This window comes from Boleophthalmus pectinirostris, unplaced genomic scaffold, assembly GCF_026225935.1.
Source record: "Boleophthalmus pectinirostris isolate CB_2022bp ecotype Guang Dong unplaced genomic scaffold, ASM2622593v1 HiC_scaffold_1, whole genome shotgun sequence".
Classification (NCBI taxonomy): domain Eukaryota; kingdom Metazoa; phylum Chordata; class Actinopteri; order Gobiiformes; family Gobiidae; genus Boleophthalmus; species Boleophthalmus pectinirostris.
The window spans coordinates 18931403-18945082 of record NW_026570970.1 but is presented as its reverse complement, the minus strand read 5'-3'; the positions used below and the strand labels follow the sequence as shown (position 1 = coordinate 18945082).

The 13680-nt window shown below is 37.6% G+C and overlaps 1 protein-coding gene across 1 annotated transcript in view; it reads right to left on the bottom strand.

Annotated features, from left to right (window-relative positions):
* Positions 1 to 11573, bottom strand: part of st6gal2a (ST6 beta-galactosamide alpha-2,6-sialyltranferase 2a) — a 47157-nt gene extending 35584 nt beyond the window's left edge. The window contains 1 exon segment of the mRNA XM_020939101.2: positions 11365 to 11573. The gene's annotated coding sequence lies outside the window, so the exon portion shown is untranslated.
* Positions 11574 to 13680: the final 2107 nt, after the last annotated feature.

The window sequence follows — 13680 nt, the reverse complement described above, 5'->3', positions numbered from 1 at the left end:
TAGAGGGTCCATCAAATGCTTTTCTTCATAGACATGTTATTACTTTGTCTGGAATGTTTCACAGTATGGCATTAAACCTTTCTATCTTCTATCTGGAGACCAAGCCAGGCCAAGTTATAGGTCACATGCTTTTTTTTTTTTCTAAGTATTTTAGAGCTATTAAACCAACTGTATTTTAATAAATGTATGGCTGTTTAAAGCCATACTGTGTAATATTACAGGCAGAGCAATGGCATATCCATAGCAACAAGCAGGTGAAGGGCCAAAATGTTACATAGTGTACCTTTAAATCAAGCTTGAAAAAGGTTTATAAAGACACACCACAAAGATAGAAAGAAAGCATATTTTCACATTCATAGTATCAATACTAAAGATGTTAATGTTACAAATCCCGGAGGAAAAAAGCTCTACAAAGGCTTTGCTCTTTGAACAGAAAAAGAAAGTGTGATTTAATTAAAAGCTATGTTTATTACTAATTAGCATAAACATAATAGAGGAAGCTAGGGTTGCAACAATTAATGGACAAATCATGAGTAGCTGACAATGAAAAATATTTGTATTTTGATCATCTGAACCACACAGACTCTAATACACACCTTTTGATATCAAAGACAGTGGAATTATTAAATCAAAATGTCAAAAAAATAATAAATAATGTCAGATTTTTATTAATAACAGACTTTCATAGTGTGTTATATCTGTAAATATTTTCTATTCATAAACACTCAGTCACCATATTGCAAGCAAGTTATTTGCAGCGCTAGTGAAACATTTGAGATAAACCTCGATATCATGACCCATGTAAAGAGATTCAGATCAAACCGTGAGAAAACTGCATTATTATATGCCTATACTGTATGCGTATATCCATAGAAAGCACAGGATGTCACATATTCAGATGAGTTCGAGTAACCGTAAATACAGAGGCTAATGCATATGTCTGTGTGTGTCCAGGAAGCGTTTGAGTCATCCTGGCCTTTGCGCGTCCATTTCTGATAAATCACAGAGTGCAGTACATTTTGATGATAGGCTTTCAGAGAGCAGAGGGCCCTCTCAAAGACAGCCTGCCAAGTGCAAGGTCCTGGGAGGAAATACAGCCACACACCTCACATGATGGATCATAAAATACAGGTATAGGCTCAGACGTAGACAGGAGAGAACATCTGCCACCTGCACAATAAAGCAGACTATCAATAAATACAAATAGGTAGTTCAAATTTGTGTATTTTTAATTCAAAGGTGCATTATGTAACTTTTCTGGTGGGGGGTCTGTCAAATACTCAAATTAGTGCTGTCATGCGATTAAAAAAATTGAGAGATTAATTAATTATGATCTGTAATTAATTAATCTAATTAATCTCATTTTAATCTCACCTAAAAATTGCTGAGAAAAGCCTTCAATTTGAGGTATTTTCATTTAAATTCATTATTACATTATTGTGGCAGATCAAAAGACTGATATAGATTAAAAAAAGTGACTTTATAAAGTCATTTATTGTTTAACAAATCTCTCCAAATTGGCTGTTGAGCCCAAGTCTCCATGAATAAGAAACTGTTTGCTGTAAAGTAGCAAAGACGAGGAAATCTGAACATAATAACTTTTGTCTACTTAAAGACAATAAAAAGTCCAGTCTTTCCTTAACCATATTAAAAATATTATTGATAGAGAAATGCTTTATATATGAGATCACTGGTTTTAGTCCTTGTTTTAGTCCTGGTTTAGACCTACTTTAGTCCTACTTTAGTCCTAGTTTAGTCCTGGAATGGATTAATCCTGTTTTAGTCCTGGTGTTAGTTCTGGTTTAGTCCTGGTTTAGACCTGGTTTTAGTTCTGGTTTAGTTCTGGTTTAGTCCTGGTTTAGTCCTGGTTTAGTCCTGGTTTAGTCCTGGTTTAGTCCTGATTTTAGTTCTGGTTTTAGTTCTGGTTTTAGTTCTGGTTTTAGTTCTGGTTTTTAGTTCCTGGTTTAGACCTGGTTTTAGTTCTGGTTCTAGTCCTGGTTTAGTCCTGGTTTAGTCCTGGACTGGATTAGTCCTGGTTTTAGTCTTGGTGTTAGTTCTGGTTTAGAGGCACACAGGAGGAAGCGCGGGTTTACGCAGCGTAAGCGAGAAAACACGATCCACACGCGGCTCACGGGAGCACGTCGGTGTCCACGCAGTAACTACGGAAGGAAACGTGGTCCGCGCGTTCTCAGGTTAATGACGATGATGAAGGTGTGTGTTGGTTTGTGTGTGTTTGTGTGTATTTGTGTTTGTGTGTATTTGTGTGTGTTTGTGTGCGTGTCCCCTCATGTGGCAGGTCACTATAGGACAGTAGTGCAGACATCATGAGCCTATGCAGGTTGTTTTCACCAGTGACATTTAAGTTGTAGGCGATATTATATTTGTTATTTTCTTTTATATTTCACGTCGGGAGAATAATTTCCAAGACACGAATGGGTTTTTACCTGTGCACTGCTGCCTCTGTTCTACTGGCTCTTCGACCTCGTCCATTGTGCCGCCAACGTTAACATGACGTTTACATCGCTCTTACTGCGCGTGTTTTGTGCGGGTTTCCGGCAATGAGTGGAATTACCGAAATAAAAAAGTGTATAAATGTGTTTTGTGTGTGTGTGTGTGTTGTTGTCCCAACAACACATAAAAAAACAGGTTTTATAATAAAGCAACTCGCATTCAGAAACAGTAAAGTTAGAGATTAAAAATGAGATTAACGCGATTAAAAAACATAACGCGCTAAATATGACTGTAATTAATTAATCGCAATTAACGTGATAATTTGACACCCCTAACTCAAATACCTTCATGCAGATGTTTTTGCTTTGTCTGAAATGTTTCACAGTATGGTATTAAACCTATAATCTAATACAGTGGAACATTCTAGGCAGAGCAATGACATATCAATAGAAACAAGCAGGTGACGGACCCCCAACCTAAAAGTTACATACTGCACTTTTAAATATTCCATGCATCTGTGCACTTTTAGTCTTTTTGTTAAACTCTTTTAGATACATTTTTTTTTTTTTTTTTTTTCAGTTTTTATTAGGAATGCGCCGATACTGACACTAGCATCGAATATCTGCACTGATATTGAAAACATAGGGTATCAGTTCCATGATATCAGTTAAGACAATATCCTGGTCCAATATCCTTGTAAATAGTCTTATTACATACATTTAATCTCACTGTGTTTGAACTTTTAGTTATACATGTAACAATAACCAAAATATCCTGATATCCTATCGTCAAAGTTCTCACAATAATATCGTTGGCCATTACAATATATCAAATTACAACTCTCTTTGCTTAAATTATGAGTTATGGTGCAGCAATAAAAAAAAAAACAAGACAAAGGGAACTACATAAACCATGATCCTTTGCTCCATTTCAGTGCTGACTACATGAAGAAAAAACTGTTCTAAACACTTTCAAGTCTTAGTTCTTTAGATAAAATCTTGTCAAGGAATTTTAAGAAGAAAAGTAGCATATTAACAGTTTTGTTAGCCTTTACAAAATATTGCACTAAATATCGTACCGTGAGATGTATTTCGTGAAAATATTGTGTAAATATCATAAGAGATTTGGACATTTTTACATCCCTAATCGCGAGCCTCCCCACCATATCGTGAGCTTTCCCATGATATCGCAATAAATATTGTACAGTGAGGTTTATACCGTGACAATATCGTATCGTCAGACCTGGATATCGATACACCCCTACTTCACTGGTATCGGGTAATATTGGGTATCATACTTAAAGCCAAAGTGTTGATATCGGTATTGGTACTGAACAAGATGGATTGGTGCATCCGTAGTTTTGTATGAAGTTTTAGGAAGAAATAATACGCAAATGAATATCCTTTGTATACCTAATGTAACCTCTGCTTATTATCTACTATACAGTTCAATTGTTTAAATTAAAAGGCACTAAAAAGATTACAGCTGTTGCAGATATTAGACACAATATTTACCTCCGCCAAGGAGGTTATGTTTTTGCCGGCGTTTGTCTGTTTGTTTGTTTGTTTGTCTGTTAGCAACATAACTCAAAAAGTTATGGACCGATTTTGATGAAATTTTCAGGATTTGTTGGAAATGTGAAAAGGAAGAACTGATTTCATTTTGGGGGTGATCCGGAAGAAATCCTGGATTCTGGATCACTTTGAAATTTTAGTTAACATTGTGGTAAATGGGGCCAAAAAAAATTATTGACCAAACCCCATGAAATTAGACTCAGGGATGGACAATGGGATCCTCTTTCATATTCCAAAGGCTGATCCGGATCTGATCCAGAAGACTGATTTTATCGCAATTTATATAAAAAATGAGGGTAGTCCTTGGCGGAGGTCTGCGCTCTCTGAGTGCTTTTCTAGTTTTACTGTATGGGTAGATGAAGGAGACATAGTCAGCAGCAATACAGGATGTCAGATTATCATCAACATCATTCACACGTACACATAACCACACACAAACATTTCCTGTCTAACCTCTCCAACTGAGTCAAGATGATGCTGATAAAGTTGTGTGTATTAAAATCGCACATTAAAGTGTACTGAGTCTTTACCTTGGAGCAAAGAGTCATTTCCAGTGTACTTAGCATGTCTAATCTTGAGTGACCCCTGGACACTTACTGCTAAACAGGGCCTGTCATTAGCAGCTTATTGGAGCACCACTATGAAAGCTACCCTTCCTTAAGCAGCTCAGAGCACCACTGCTCGTATAGACACAACAACAAGAGAAGACACAAGTTTAAAGCTGCACTGCGTAACATTTCTAATGGAGTGTCCGCCAGCAGCTTGTCTTCATGGAAATGTTATTGCTTTGTCTAGAATGCACCACAGTATAGATTAAACCCATCTATCACAAGGAAGACAAGCAGGTTACAGCACTACGCTACATTATAATTCAAATCTGTGGAGAGTTGTCCCTATTCACAGAAGGAATTATTGTGTTTTTGAGAAATAGAGACACCCATAACGAATAAATGCTCTAGATGGATATGTTTAATGTGATACCATGGAACATTCCAGACAAAGCGACAACATCTCCATGGAGAAAAGCATTTGACATTTGACTCTCCACCAGAGAAGTTACGCAATGCTACACTAAATAACTTCTTGAGTGGAGCGTCAGAAATTAATATGGCATTAAACTTATCTATCTCTAGGGTTGTAAAAAGTAATCCATACTAAAACAAGTATCAAAACTAGATACTCATTTGAGCAGGTATCGATACAAAAAAGCTACATTCACTGGACAGAAATTAATCTTTCCTGAATAGATTTAGAATGATCTTGGGCATTCTAGTCTAGTATATAGTCTTACGGAAATATATATAGTCTTACGGAAATCAGCTGGAAAGTCCCCCTGGCTGGAAGGTCCCCAAGCTGGAAATTCCCCCTGAATTGTACACATTATATATATATATATATATATATATATATATATATATATATATATATATATATATATATATATATATATATATATATATATATATATATATATATAAATAAAATTAGATAGATAGTATTAATTACACACGCAAGTTACAAAATATCTCAACGCATTTGTTCATACATACAAACAAAACATACAAAAATGATGTGGTCTCAAACATACACACATAGAGTAAATACAGCGTGTCAAATTACTTCTCAGGAATCTGCAAAATGGCATAAACCAAACCCGACATTTGGTCTCGCTATATTCACAATTCATTTTATTATGATATAGAATGCTCATTTTTGAACTCAATACATCACAGTGCGTGACATGGCTGACTAAAGGCTGACGAAAATGTCCCCCCTTTACCGGGTACAGCACCTACCCGTGTGCCGCGCAAGAGAAGGGAGCACCCAGAGTGAGGAGGGGGATGTTCCCACCAAGAGAATGGGATGCTCGAACTGGAACTTTCAAGCCAGAGTAACACTCAAAATGGTATTCGGTCTAACACTTGTTCTGATACAGCGCATGGACCACTATGGAACTACCTGTATGACTAAGGGATTACATAGATATAAGGCCACATAGTAATATAAAAGAAAGTACCACAATTTCATGTTGAAAATAGTCCAAGTTATACACAGCGAAATATGTGTGTGTGTATATTCTGATATTTGATTCTCCTGACAAATTTACTGTATTTATTGCTTTTTCAACCAATAATCCCACTGCTTTTAGGTGAATAGTTTAAAAGCCCTTCAAATAAACCATAAATAAATAAAATAAATGAACACCTTTTAAATCTGGAGATGACTATAATTATTGGGGCAGTACATGGGCGCGGAGTGCCCTTGCTCCAGGAGTGAGAGGCACAGCTGGCCCTGATGATTTGGCGTTTGGAAGGCCGAGCTCAGATAACTGCTGCTCTGGTGGGTTAGTGGCCAGCTGAAATTACACCTCCACCTCCTCCTGCCCAGCCTCATACTGTAATCATGTACAGTATGGAGCGCGCACAGAAATCAGCTCAGTGGATGGGAAGTTAGAGGGCAGTGACCACCAAACAAGTCAAGAAAACTTTAAAAGGTTAGTATTGGCTTGTAGTGTGGTAGGACAAAGATTGCTTATAGTTTTATTAAAGCACAGATTTTTGCAAAAATGTTTAAGCTTGTTTTCCCAGTTTGGCAATGTTTTAGGTTTAAAATTTCACTTCCTTGTTGGAAATCCTGGCACCACACTGGGGACTTCCATGACTGTTACCTAGCAAAAGTCCTGGTGTACACAGAAATGGTTATCTGACTAATACAAATATAAGTAAACAACTTTGTGCAACTTGTGCTGAACGTTTCGATAGAATTCTCCCTCGTGTGATCAGTGTTATAATCTCACCAAATTAAATCAAAGTTAGAGAATCAAAAAATCTGTCATGCACGTTCACTAGGAATGGGTGATTTATAGGTTCCAGTATTGTGTCAGTGATATCTGAGGGGCTCCACAGAGATATATTTAAATGACATATTTTTAAACAGACTAGTCCATACAAATGGAAATACGAGAGTAGTTGACTAAAAATATGGCTATGGGTTGCACAATTGTATGACAAATTTATATTAAATGTATTATTATTATTATTATTATTATTATTATTAACAAAGAGAAAAAAATATAAATGCTATTATATTTATTGTGATGTTTCCAAATAATTTCCCTTGTTGATCAATAAAGTTTGTCTAAGTCTAAAAATACATTTTGTCATTTTTACCTGTACCTGCTTTTAAACTAGAGAGAAAAATGCCCTTTATGACATGCATCATATAGTGAAAGGTGCTAAATAAGAAATAAAAAAATAAAAAATTTAAAAAATCCAGACACTTGACTCTCTTCTTTTTGTTATTTAACCCAGATCTTGATTCCTCTCATGTTGCATTATGAATAGTAACAAAACACATTAAAGTAGACCAAAGACTGAATTCTTCTTTTTGTGCCCATGTCCTTGTTATGGATTTTAAAATAATATCTGCCAATATATTGTCAAATATCAGTAAATTGCAATATCAACATGCCAAACATCAAATATCTGTGTCAATTACAAATTATAGAAATTATAGAGAAAGAACTGTCAATAACAGACACACCCTGCGTGCCTGAGAGAGTGGCAGCAGGGTCACAGAAGCCCTTGTGGGTCAATAAAGTCTAAGTCTAGAACCAATATAGATGTATACCTATATCTAGCTCTAAGTAAAGACTATGGGTTATATGTGGGGCTTGCTGTGACAGAAAGGGCAACTGGCTTAAAAACCTGTCAAACTCTTTGACCGATTTACTGTGAAAACCAAGCTGCATTAGGGAACATTTTAAATTCTTTTACAAGATTCTTGGGGCAGTTAGAAATGACCATCTGACAACATTGCACCATGCCAAAAACATCAACCAGCTAAGTGAATCTTTTAGCAGCTCAAAAGTCCCTGAGTGCTTCTCCTCCTCACAGGAAAGGAAAACTGCGACTTCCATTGATTGCGAAGTCCCTAGAAACAGCCTATGCTTCAAGTAGCTGTCATACCCCTTAATATTCAATTACAAACTTTTAATATGGCACGACATCTAACCCTGTTCTCGAGATGGGGAGTTTCATCTTGTGTCTAAATCAAAGTGACGTTTCCGAGCAGCCCTGAAATATTGAAAGGTGCTACAGTCAGTGTGCAGCTATTAACCACATAGAGCATAGCACATCTATCTGAATGATTCCTGCGAAATTGTCCTTGGACACTTCTATCACTGCTGTCCCAGAATCTACTTTATTTCTTGTGGTTAATTGGGCACAAACAACACAGCAGTATAAACAAAAGCCTGCGTCATTTATAAACAGCTTGGCCATTGATTAGACTTCTCATAATTCAGTTGGGTTTGCTTGTATCCGCCACACTTTCACACACAAGTGCCTCAATGGGGCCAAAAGAATAAATCTGGGACAGCCCTTTTTACATTAATCATTCAATAAGTAGATTCCAATGCAACATCGTGCACAGTTTTGTAGAAGAGGGTGCACTGTGTAACTTTTTACTTTTTAGGTGGCGGAGCGTCACTTGCTTGTTTTTATAGATATGTCATTGCTTTGCATGAAATGTTCCACAGTATGACATTAAACAGCCCTACTTTACTTCACATTTATTAAATTACTGGTGGTTTCATATCTCAAGAATACCTAAACCCCCCCCCCAAAAAAAAACACGTATTCTGTTGTGAGTTAGGTTGTTTCCTCAGCATATATGACCTGTAACTTGGTCTGGTTTGATCTGTGTGAAGATATATCAGTGTAATGCCATACTGTGAGACATTTGAGACAAAGGAATAACATCTTAATGGAGAAAAGCATGATGATGGATCCTCCACCAGAAAACTTACACAAGTCATGTTAAGTTATGTTAAAATGTTGTTACCTGATCAAAAACAAACCTGGAGTTGGTTTTTGTTTCATTTACACATGTTTGAGTAATCCTTTATTATTAGTCTGTCTGAATATCCAAGCTCAAAATCCTCAAGTTAACAGCTCCCTTTATACCTTTTGTTTAGTAAAGATTGGAAATTCCAGGTCTGAACTCATTCAAATGATTCTACTGAAGGTGTATGGAGTTTAAAAACAGAGTGGAGCACTTTCTGTATGGCCACATAACATCACAAGTTGGGAACAGAGTGTTTTCTGTCTGAGTGAACTCAGCCTAATATGCAGGGTGTGTGTGTTAAACATGCGTGAATGGACAAAACACACCTCCAGGTCTGTTTTAATGCCAAAATAACATTATAATATAGAAAAAAATCCAATATGCTCAATGCCCAAACATGAGTCATTCAACTCAAGTCTGAGTAGTCATTTTCCCCGTAAACTGATTTATTTCCTGCTAGCAAATACAGGAATACAACTTACATCAAATGCATTTCATGGAACAAAATTCTCTACTCACCTTTGTCCATTGAAGTCCTTGTGGTCAGAATCAAGCCCTAACTGTGCTGCCATTGCTGTATAATATGGGCAGCTCTCTTCAACACGAGTATCTCCTACTAACTGCAACACAAACTGGCCGTGCTGACAGAAAAAACTCCAATCAAAAGAGAAGCGTAGAGAAACATGATCACGCGTATTGTGAGATCGGATCTGAAAAGGAGTAGGGAGGAATATTGTTTGGTAGCATCACCAGTCACACCTGTGCTGTCTGAATACAGGAGGTGGACCAGACTACACTTTACAGACAATGAACAGCTGTGGAGACGAAGAGGTGGCAGTAGCCTTATAGAATGGTGATTAAGAGGTGTGGGAAACCCTAGCACGCAGATGTTGTGAGAAACAAAAACAAGAATCTATCCAGAAAGCACCTGAATGTAAATATAAGTGTAAATATGCATGTCGCGTATGCATCTGGCTTCGAAACAAAACAAATGACATTCCCAAGCAGCTGGTGTGAAGAATTTCCATTTGCTAGAAAATAACTTGAAATGATGAAGCTTTGATTTCAATGACCACAATATATATAAGTGTGAATGCTCTTTACAATACAAATGAGTTTTTGCAGCTTCCTGAGGGTGATAAGTAACACTGAGGGGAAACGGCAAACTGGAAATCTTTGGTCATTTCAAATAACTGGCTTAGAGGCACTTGAAAAGATCAACGCATGGCAACCCCTGCTACATCCAAACAACACATTAGCACTTTTGACACTGGTGCGTTAAAAGGCTTTACAAAGAGAAGACTGCAGTTCAGGCCATAATATGTTAAGTGCAATGACAATGAAGTACCCAAATCCAGTTTCCATGTAAGCAGAAATATGCTATTACTAGGGCTGGGTATCATTAAGAAGTGTCTCGATACAGTGCACTTTCAGTTCGATACGATACATTTCAAATTTGCTACGGTTCAGTAAAAATTAAAGCTAAATCATGGCCTAAAAGTCTTTGTTAAACCACTTCTTGTGCCAAGTTCATATGAAACACACACATTTTATTCAATCAAAATGGTGAGAATGTCAAATGTGTCACATAAACGAGTTTCCTTCCTCTAAGCAAGCAGCAAAACTGTAGCTCTGTAACAAATTAGTTTAGTAAAACTTTAGTAAACCAAAAAATACACTTCGATACAGCACCCAACGCAACGTCCTGTATCATCACATTAAACTATACGATATATTGATATTTCAATATTTTTGCACACCCCTAGTTATTACACTGTGCGCAATATCATTTTTTGCTATTATTTATATATTATTTATATATGTGCCCATTTTTGAGGATTTTCTTTTTTTCTATCCAATCCAATGAGCTGAGTTAAGGACTAGTTTTTTATTGTAATAATATCACACACTTTAGCATATAATGTAGTACTATAAACGTGGTTTTCAGCCGTTTGCATGGGGGTGCATTGCTATCGAAGTAGCTTTTTTATAATAACACACAGACACATCATCATAAATGGTCCATAGAACCTGTAGGCTATAGGCTATAAGTAAAGTGCCCCACAATTATTCTATGGGAGAAGTTGCTGAAGGCCTGAGTTTTGAATGCACTGAATGAACTCCAGAGAGCAGAGTGTCTCCATAGACGCATGTGGAGAGGAGAGCATCGCAAACACACAATGCTGCAAAGGGCTATCACGCCGCTTATGTTTATTAATCCATTTCAGCGGAGCACCACAGAACTGGAGACAAATGGCAAAAAACACTGATATTTGGACCTCCTCACTGTGCTAAACCAAGGAATAAAACCTCAAATCTCACCCAACCACCCGCGTGTTAAGGCTACATTAACCAAAAATATGGCATCGTTCATCGCCAGTATTTTTATACTCACGTTCGCGCTCCGTGTCCTGCACAAAGCGCGCATAATGAAAGGAGCACATGCAAAGACTGAATGGAAATCCTGCGCAAAGGCGAACAAAGCCCTTACCTAAAAACTGTGCTGCTCCTCGCGGGATGCTGCTCGTGCCACTGCCGCTGGAGATCGCGCGGCTGCTCGGTGCATTTCGCTCGGTTGCACGCGGAGAAGGCGGACCACGGTGGATCGCCTCGGCACGTACTTCATTGAGGAGATATCCACTACTACGGCGAGGAGAGCAGAGCAAGGGGCTGTGTTGTCTGTCACATTGTTGCTGGCCCTTTTTCTCGCATCCACATCTGAGTTGAAGGGGGCGGAGTCACGAGGGGCTGGGTTACGCGGCGGGGAACTCAGGCTGCTCCTCGTTGGTCAGGAGAGAAGCGAAGAAAGCAAGGACGCACACACGAGTGAAGACAATTATACTTTTAATAGCATCACTTTAGCCTATAACAAGTGGCCATGTTAAACTGCAGCAATTTCCTCTGTGTGTGTGTGTGTGTGTTTGGTAGGGGAACTTCAACATGCCACAGAAATTACATAGGCTATTTCAGAGTCATTTATGTTATATAAAACGTAGCATATAAAATAAAACCACACAAAGAAAGCTACACCAGTGGGTGCTCCTCCATATGATCATCCCTCCTATAGGCTGCCTCGCCAGTTGGTTTCCAGACAGTCCTATAGGCCTACAGGTTTAAGTGCATCAAATCACTCCCATAAAATGCGCGAGCGATTTGTCCTTCCATTTACTACAGTGAGAAAGATCAACTACAATTCATTAAGCTCCCCGTTAACTGTGTTAGACAGCAGGTCTAAAAGAGTCATTTGCTCACGTCAAATTAAAGTGGTCAGTTTTAATTAAGAGGACACTAAGGAGTGATTGAAGCAAAAATAGTATTTCCACTATTCCTCTAGGTTGTGCACGTGGTGTATTGTTTTTACAAGGTCCCTTTGTCAGAGTGGATCATGGGAAAGAATCCACTTTTGTTCTTGGAGTCTAACAGAGGTGGGACCAAGTCATTGTTTTGCAAGTCTCAAGTAAGTCTCAAGTCTCCCAAGTCAAGTCGAGCCTCGTGTCACTGGCCCATAAGTCCAAGTCAAGTCCAGTTCATCAGCTTTGAGCTTCAAGTCATTTCAAGTCTTTAAACCAAAGTACTAAATATAGCTTAGATTTTTGCAATTTATATGAATTTTACACTAAACTGTACTTTAAAAAGTTACGGTATATTTATATTTGAATATTTATAGAGTATAGGAGAGTTGTAGAAATTAATTTTGTTATTTTTCCTTTTTAAATGTCTTGACAAGTGTGTGTGTGAATCATTAGTGTGAATCACTACTGTCAGAACAGAAAGAATTAATATTTAAAAGTGCTTTTCAAGTCTTCTCAGGCCTCAAGTCCGAGTCAAGTCCCAAGTCATTGACCTTTAAGTCCAAGTCGAGTCCCAAGTCTTAGTCCATTTTATCAAGTCAAGTCTCAAGTCATAAAAATAGTGACTCAGGTCTGACTCATGTCCAAGTTATGACTTGCGTGTCCCTACCTCTGGAGTCTAATGTGGATATGTCATTATGAATGGCAGCCTATTGTACAGCTCACTTTTGGTTTGTTCATAGCCCTGAAGCAGAGGGTTTGCCTAAACACATCTTTGATGCACTCTGGTGTGTCCACTGTTAACTTCATGCTTTAAACAACTAAGGGCAAATTTGAACAGAAATGGGGCTCGTTTATGGAAATACTGCAAATCATTAAAACCTCGGACTTTAGACTACTTTTTTTTTTCACATTTTATTGTGTCCGGTTATGTATTTTAGCGTGTGAGTGTGAGTGTGTGTGTGTGTGTGTGTGTGTGTGTGTGCATGTTTGTGTGTATGTGAGTGTGTGTTTGGGTTGTTTGACTATGTGGGGTTGGGGGTGCGGGGGTTGGGTTGGTGGGTGGGTGGTTGGGTGGTTGGAAATGCGGGACTGTTTTTAATCACTGTAAAGCACTTTGTGTTGCATTTTGTATGAAAAGTGCTTTATAAATAAAGTTTGATTTGATTTGATTTGATACTTTCTTCTCTCTTCTTTCTCCCCCTTCCTTAATTTTGTTTTTCATTATTTATTGCTTTTATTTAATTTTTAATAATAAATGGATTTGACACTTATTATTAAGATAGTAGTTTTGAAAATAAGAAAAATGTAAAAAAAAATAAATAAAGTAAAAGAAAAAAAGATGTATGTTTTAACAGTTTGTAAAGGACATACGTCGTTTTATGCATAATGTATGTAGTTTGAATGAGAAACACGTCAGCCTGGGCCGTACAGTGCAGCATGGGGCCACAGTGTAATACAGGTTGGGTTTATGTGCTGCTCTCTTAATTGCCTCATCAGTAAATGTCAACCGTTCA